The following is an 8,531-nucleotide window of genomic DNA, read 5'->3' as shown; positions in this document are numbered from 1 at the left end:
ACCAGCCCCCACGAGAGGCAATCCACCAAAGCAGGAGTAGGGTTTTACGCTTCGTAGTGGCCTGAACCTCGATAAACTGTTGTGTTCTGTGTTTCCCTCACCATCGAGTGAGTTCTTCGCCATTCCCATTGAGTAGCGTGCTAGGCGAGGTTAGGCCGAGAGAGATCTTTGTACACGCCTGTGAGTTCGGATCTTTAGGGTTTTGCGGAGCCCGAAATCCGCAATTTGGCGCGCCAAGTAGGGGCGTGTTAAAGGTCTTCTCCGAGCTTCATCTTCCCTAGGCCTGCTGCTCCGATGGCCGACGCCCAATGAGTATGTTCGAGCCTCGTCGAGCTGGCCTCCAACCACCACATCACAACGGCCAGAAGCATGCATACCGGTGTTGTGGTACCACGCGGCTCGTACGAGGTCGTGAACATTATCTCCACCGTCGCAACAACCCGCACCACACAGGCGCACGACGGCTGGGCGGCGTCCCCGGCACCCATGACGCACCACATAAACTTGGGGGACCTCGGCCAGCACGACACGCTGCAGATGGCAAGCGAGATGCTCTGCCAACGACGACACAAGGGGGCTTCGACGCCTGGGCGGACCACATCATGGAGTTGATCGTTAACGCCCAGAAGGCCATCCAACCCCGCTCTTCTTCAAGGCTGCAAGCGTCGGGCGTCGGGGGCTCGCACCTCATGCCGGCCCCGGGGGCTGCAAGCAACGGGGGCCCTCCTATGTTGGGCGGGGCCGAGGGAGACGCGCCTCATGCAGCCTTCCTCCTCCTCCAGGTTCCGGTGGCCGACCCCGAGGCGCATCACGCTGACAACCACCATGGGCGCGAAGAGAACGACGGAGCGATCGATGCACACACCGATGCGCATCACCAAGACCAAATTGCCCCCCGACAATCCGGGGCGGCAAGACAAGAGCGCTCCCTCTGGCGCAGCCAGCAGAAGGCAGAGGCGTCGGTGCGGGCGAACTATGACAACAGAGACGCACCGGGGCACCAAGGGGGGAGTCAGCACCGGGCGGTGCTCGGACCAACCAACGGCAGCAACAGGAACAAGCGACTTCGCGCGAAGGCTTATCGCAGGAAGATCTTCGAACAGCACGGCCGGGGGGATCCCCTCCAACACCGAGAGGGACCGCCACCGTCGTGCTACTGAACGTCCATGGAGGATGATCGAACGCCTACATGGACCCTCCCAACGAGGAAGAGCCTCAAGCATCCCCTCGTGCACCTATCTTCCTCGGGAGTGAGGAATGCTTTGGGGGGCCTCCTTGAGTCGGGCCCAAGAGGCGCGTGTAGGGAGGCGTCCCAAGCAGCGGGGCGTGGCGCCAGCCGCTTTCCCCGCGGAGGAACTACGAAGGGCCAAACCCCAGGCCTCAGGAGGACGAGTCAGATGCAGTGACGAGACACAACTGGCACGGGTCACTCGCGACAACCACGATGCAGGCGTGGTCTCCGAGGGACAGGCCTCGCGAGGCGCTCCTCAGGCACAAGAAAGCTATTCGAGGTAATTTTTTGGATTTACTGCCTTAGGAAGTGTGTGCTCATCGTAGGGACTTCAAATATTCAGGGCATGCTTCTGCCCATCGTATCGTTTGCGCAAGCTTCCATAATTTCTGTTGCATCCACTTGGTGACCTGATACCTTGCCTTGCTTGCATCTTCGGGCGATCTATCCCCCTCGCTGGGGGCTTCGGCCGGTGCGCGTCACCCCGACGTAGGGACTAGGGAAGCCCCGCGGCTCCCCAGGGCCACAATCAACATGATAAAATGAGAGTCACTTGAGCGTCAAAAGGGGGCTCCTGAGCATCGCGCCTCAGGGGCCTTACCGGTCACAAGGCCACCTGCCGCCCTTGATATCATCCACAGACATCCGGTCGTTGTCAAGGGTGGCAGGGCTTGACCCCATAGTTGAGATCGTCCATTCGGTCGCAAGCAGCGATGGTTGGGAAATGTGCGGACCGGGTCCTCGCGATGCAGAGTCGCTTGAGCATCCAAAGGGGGCTCCTGAGCATCGCGCCTCAGGGGCCTTACCGGTCACATGGCCACCTGCTGCCTTTGGTATCGCCCACGGACATTCGGTCGTTATCACGGGTGGCACGACTTGACCCCGTAGCTACATCCATTCACTAGGTCACACGCAACGGCGGTTGGGAAATGTGCGGGACTGGATCTTAGCGACGTAGAGCCGCTCGAACGTTAAGGGGGCTCCTGAGCATCGTGCCTCAGGAGCCTTACCGGTCACAAAGCCACTTGACCACCCTGGTGCCATCCAGGTTTGGTCGGTATCGGGGGGTGTCGGGGCCTTGCCTCGTGAGGCGCCTCATGATGGCAGGGAAATGTGAGGGACTCGGACCTGTCGACGTAGAGCCATAGAAAATCCCTTAACCGAGTCGATGTTGTATACGCCCAGGGGCCCCCGAGGACGCGGAAGGGGTCCACCCCACTCCTAGTGGAAGACCTATGCTCCCCAATGGGTATATACGGAGGAAATCAACACAGTCCACCAATGACTTCCAGAATCAGGAGCATATGCCTCGGGGGTAGGGACACTCGCGAGGCCAAAGGGTCCTTGCGACCTCCCATATACACCCCCACCGCGACACTCTCACATAATAACGAGCCGAGGCTGTATATGCCCAGGCCCCCCGAGGACGAGAAAGGGGTCCACCCAACGCCTAGTGGAAGACCTATGCTCCGCGCTAGGTGCAGACTGAGGCAATCAACTTAGTCCACCAATGACTATGCCCGCAGCTGGCAATGAAACCCATATAGTCCACCAATGACTATGCCATCCTGAGTGTCGGACGCGGCGTTTGCTTGCTTTTCTTGGATTTTGAACTATCTTCTGCCGGACTTACATCTGTAATTTGAAAACCCGACGTTTGAAACACAAAAGGGGGACTTTCTCTTGCGCTTTCTCATTTCGGCGGCTTAAAAGCCTCCTTTTCTGGATGACATTTTTGTATATGAACACTCTGCACCACCCCTAGGAGTCAAGGAGCATGAAAGAAAGGACTTGCCGCCTCAGGGGCGAACACTTTTCAGTAGTCAACCCCCGCTCGGGGGTCCGAACCGAAACTTGATACCACCACAAAGAGTCTTGGGAGGCCTCAGGGCCCCCTGGGCGATGACCAAAGGAACGGAGTGTGGAATCGCTCGAGCGCCAAAAGGGAGTCTCCTGGGCACCGCCTCAGGAGCCCTCTCGGCGGGATCAAATATATGACGAGATTGCCAGACATTGTGATCGTCCTTGATTAGCAAAAAGAGTATATAGCTCTTCGGGAATGTGCCATTTTGGGAATTCCTGCTATTTATTTAGTCGATACAAATTTGGATCTTTGATTGAGTCATTTTTTTATTGACCTCCTCTCTGGTCTCGAGGAGGTCAAATTGGAGTTACAATTCAATTTTGTTAAGTTATTTTACTCTGCTTCGTCATAAGATAGATGGAATCACGCTCTGTAGGATTTGAACCTACGACGTCGGGTTTTGGAGACCCGCGTTCTACCGAACTGAACTAAGAGCGCTTTCATACATTCAAAAGTGAGACCAGAGAGAGAAGATTTTTCCCGCGAACCATAGCGACTAGCTAGTCTCAAAACAAAAGAGTTCTTTTTACAGTAGTGGGGTTGGGAAAGTAAGGAAAGTCAAGCCCGATGATTCTGTGGGAAGGGACGGATTTCGCGGTCATAATGCCACTCGCCACTCCTGGCACCGTCCCGGAGATTCGGTCGGCGTGAGGAGTGGTGGCCCCCCGCCTTGTGAAGTGTGAACCTAACAATGGGGGGATGTGTGGGACCAGGGCCTGTCGACATAGAGCGGTTTGAGTGTCAAAGGGGGCTCCTGAGCAGCATGCCTCAGGAGCCTTACTGGTCGCAAGGCCACTCGGCCACCCGGGTGTCGACCACGTCGGCACCTCGGGCGCCGGGGCTTTGCCCCGTGAGGAACAACCTTGGTAATGGGTTGCGCCTCATGGAGGCAGGGAAATGTGCGGAGCCAGGACCTGCAAACATAGAGTGCCGAAACGGTCTTCACCCCGTCCCACCTACAATACAGGAGCTACTGAGGAGGAGATACACAAGAGACCGATGCAAACCCACGAGCTAAGTACCCCGCAGACCCAGACCGGGACCATAATGATGAATTGAAAATATGCGTACTAACAAACGGATGCAGAGCCTAAGGGTTCAGCTGCAGCGAGGGAGGAGGCCATCGACCAAGTGTGCGGCGACATGGGTGGTACCTCGGGAGGACGGGACCTCCTGAGGGCCCCGACCGCCGTTACTCCTGAGCGATGGTTGGGGCAGCGACGAGCCCTATGCAAGGAAGCCGAGCTGCAACGACCACCAACAAGCGAGCAATCAACCCACGAGCGAAAGTAAAAACGGAAAACAACCAAGGTAACGAACAAAAGTTTAACGCCCAACAGGGAAGGGTTCTTGGTATAATGTTACAGGGGAAGGAAACGAAAGCTAGGATACGCCTAGAGGGAAAGGCCGCCGACGCTGCCCTTGGCGCCCGTGGGCTCGGCGTCGGAGGCCTCCTCCTCGCTGGAGACTGGCGTCCAGACGTACCGCTCCACCAGGGCATCCACGTGCGGGCGCACTTCGTCCCGAAGAAGGCGTCGGGGCTTAGCAGGCACCGGCTCAACGACGCGCTGTAGATTGAGCTCTAGGACAAGGTGGCACAGGTTGGAGAAGACAAGCGTCAAGGCAAGGCCCAGAAGCTCGCGCGCGTCGGGCGCGCTATCCTCCTCCACCCGGAGACGCCGGCCTCCAACGCCTCCACCACCTTCTTGAAGAAGGCGAGGTAGCCCCCATCGCTCCTCACATTTGGCAGCGCCGGGGCCTCCCCCACCAACCGGCGCATCACGTCAGCCGCTTGACCGGCGATGCCCGCGAACTACTTAGCCCGCTGGGACACCATCATTCGAGCAAACGACGCCTCGTCCTTGGCGGCCAAGACGGCGTCGGTCGCCTCCTTGACTTGCTTCTGCAGCGACGTGAGCTCGGCCTTGGCCTTCGCTTCGCCCGCGTGGGCGGCCTGGAGGGCGGTCTCAGCACTCGTGAGCTGAGCCCACAACCCCTCCACCTCCTCCTGAAGCTCGCCTAATTTGAGCTTCTTGGCCGAGGGCGCTTTGGAGGAAAGGACATATCAACCAACAAGCAGCAGATGAGGTAACAAGGAAAAGAGATGCATACGAGGGACTTACTCGTCGCTCAGGGCCCAACGGTGGCGGACGTGCGGCGACTCAGAGGGCCCTCCACCGCTGCCCCTGGGGACAGATGAAGGCTCGGAAGGTGCCGCACGCTTCCCCCGGCTGAGATCACCTCCGGGAGACGCCATGAGGATGAGGGACGAAGGGAAGAAGAGGTTTACAGAAGAAGCAGAGAAGGAGCTCAAGGTTCTGGTGCCTCCCCCTTGGCGGGGCCGGGGCAGATTTATAGGCGAACCACGGCCACCAACCGTCGTGGGAGCGTGAGCGTCGCGCGTCCCGCAAGGGTTGCGAGGTGGGCCGACTGGAGCGTTGCCGCTCACGTCTCTTCACCTGTCCACCGAGCGGGCACCTCCGCGAAGGGTCGTTGGGTAGGGGTGGGCACTATAAAACCAAAAACCGAAAAACCAAACCGAACCGAATCGTATTAACCGATTTGTCGGTTTATTTGGTGGTTTGTCTGTTGGTTCAGTGTGAAATCTTAAGGTTTTTTGGTGTTTTGTTTTTGTTCAGTTTTTGGTGCCCAGAAACCGAATAGACCGAACAAATCGATATGTGGGATACCCATGTAATACCTTGTTTTCGAAAGTGCAACAATATGGAGGTATCACACATTTCTCCGCACATAATACATTTCACGTTCCATGTGATTTTTCTACTTAATTATGGTTACTAGTTTGCTTGACCGAATAAACCATAGAATGATATTAAGGTTGCTAGAACTTGTGATTATCTTTTTGCAAATTATACAATTCAAATCAGTGCTCTCGAGTCATTCCACTTATACTGACAAGTGCATGAATTTTGGTTTTTGGTTAACCGAACAAACCGTACCGATATATTATGGTTAATATGGTTCGGTTTCTAAATTTTGAATGATTACTTCGGTTTCTATTCCTCCAAAACCAAAATTATATAAAACCGAATAAACTGAATCGTATTAATCATATAAACCAAACGCCCAGCCCTATCGTTGGGTCTGATCAGGCCGCACCGACGCCATTCAATGAGAACAATGTGGCATGCGCGGTTCTTGGAGATCGTGTCGTCGTGGCCTGGCACACCCCACACGCTCGAGGAGCGAGAGCGTCACCATATGGCCGCTAGACACGTGTGCCGCCTGGCCCGCAGGCAACTAGGGCCCACGATGCTTCGGGTCGCCCTCAAGGCTTCGCCGAGAAGCGAACCCAGGCGCGCCTTGGGCCCAGGGGCTACTGTCGGCGTTCTGGGAATGGGGGTACCCGGACCTGCCTGCCTATGGCTCAGGGCTGGCCCACTTCATTGAGCAAACCAACGGGCCCGGCATCACTCAAGACAAGGCCCACGTGAGGGGCCAAGCCTCGCGAGGAGGAACGACATCAGGACCCGGAGCGGCGGATATTCCAAGGCGAGGCCCCGCCTCAGGAGTCAAGGATGACACACAGGAAGGACACGCGGGCAACAGACAACAAGATGGAGTAGTTTCCCCTTTGATGCAAAGGGGGGCAAGGACGAATGCAGGTTCCCAAGGCATCTTCTAAAGGTTTCCATTCTGGTGCAACAAGACCCTGGCTACCCGCCGGCTGGATGAATGTCATCACTGAGCCAACCCCTGTAGCGTTGGCAGCTACTTTGTAGGTGAAGACCACCTTTGGACAGGGGAAGCATGTTCCCCTGTCCCTCCTTCGAAATTGGCCGTTGTGGGATCCCTTCCCGCTGAAACGATAAGGGAAGAGGACCGGAGCCGCCATTATAAATAGAGGATAGGTTGCTTCGTAGAAGAGGACCCGATCGGGATCCCGAACCATTCATTCACCCGTCTTCACACCACTAAGGCCACCTAGCCTCAGGAGGCCGAACAACACTGTACTAGTTAATCCACCAGCCCCCACGAGAGGCAATCCACCAAAGCAGGAGTAGGGTTTTACGCTTCGCAGCGGCCCGAACCTGGGTAAACAGTTGTGTTCTGTGTTTCCCTCACCATCGAGTGAGTTCTTCGCCATTCCCGTCGATTAGCGTGCTAGGCGAGGTTAGGATGAGAGATATCTTCGTACACGCCCGTGAGTTCGAATCTTTAGGGTTTTGAGGAGCCCGAAATCCGATAGTGTCTCCGGTCCCAGCTCCAGGTGCCCGAATCCTTCTCTGGATACCAGTTCCAAGCGCCTTCGCAATCAAGAGGCACCTGAGGGATCCAATGCTCCGAAGCGCAATTTCAAGAGGCCCGCAAACAAGAATACGGAGCACATTGTCCGTTGGGATGGTATGCTGCAAGCTGAGTTCTAGGTTTGCCGGAAGCGCAACCCCTGTGTCATCGATAGGGTTCATCTGAAGGGTTGTGAACTATTCTGGTCCAAGCAACAGGCTCTCGTCTATCAAGATGTGATCAAGACAAACAAGAATATCTATGTATCGGTTCAGTGGATTGACATGGATCATCTCAAGAAGGACCCGACATACTTTGGTGAACCTCTAGACATGGTGGAGCAGCTTGGTATTGAGGAGATCATCTCGTTTCAGCTTGATTTTGATCCTGAGATTGTGGCTCAGTTCTTTGTTACCGTCCACTTCCACTCTGATGCGGAGCGCACAATGACTTGGATGACCAATGGTGAGAGGTTGCCTGCTACCTAGAAGGAGTTCATGGATCTTTTGCACATTCACGGTGAGGGGCTTGAGCAGCCAGGTGGTTTGCGCCTACACGCGAACCCGCTTGCTGCCCCCAAGGAAAAGCTGTTGGCATATTTTATTGAGAAGGTGTCCTCAACTGGCAAACCCTCTCATGTGTTGAACCCGTTTCTTGATGTCATACACAGAATCTTTCGCAACACTCTGTTTTCTCGTATTGGCAACAAGGACCAAGTGTATTCCTATCTGGTGGATATGCTTCTCATGTGTGGGAAAGGGCATGTCCACTCTCCTAGACCACTTGATGTGTCCCATGTCATGTGGAGTGAGGTTTAGTCGGCTGTGTTTCACCAAAAGGTCCCCATCTATGGACCTTATTTGTTCTACTTGATCCGGGAGAGGTGGTCGACGACCTTTCCAGAAATGGTTTTTCATGCTCCCGACTGGATCCGCCATGAGCCCATTAATCTGCGTCAGAAGAACAAGTGGGCCAACACTACCACTACACCTATTGTTGCCAACGTGGATTTTGATGAGGATGAGGTTGCGGCTGAGGATGAGGGCAGTCATGAGACACATGAGCCTTCCTATGCTAAGCCATCTTGGGCCAAGAAGCTCAAGGACAAGATGAAGACTCTGTTTTGCATGCATGCTAAGGGGCAATACATGACCCATGTTGCTCAAAAGGAGAGTCGTCAGCGCGACA

The 8,531-nt window shown here is 55.5% G+C and overlaps 1 non-coding gene across 1 annotated transcript; it reads right to left on the bottom strand.

The window, feature by feature from the left end:
• Positions 1 to 3,459: 3,459 nt before the first annotated feature.
• Positions 3,460 to 3,533, bottom strand: TRNAW-CCA. The gene has a single exon. It is a non-coding gene; the product is annotated as a tRNA-Trp (tRNA).
• Positions 3,534 to 8,531: the final 4,998 nt, after the last annotated feature.

This window comes from Hordeum vulgare, chromosome 6H (genome assembly GCF_904849725.1).
Source record: "Hordeum vulgare subsp. vulgare chromosome 6H, MorexV3_pseudomolecules_assembly, whole genome shotgun sequence".
NCBI classification, from domain to species: Eukaryota; Viridiplantae; Streptophyta; class Magnoliopsida; order Poales; family Poaceae; genus Hordeum; species Hordeum vulgare.
This window is presented reverse-complemented; position numbering and strand designations above follow the sequence as displayed.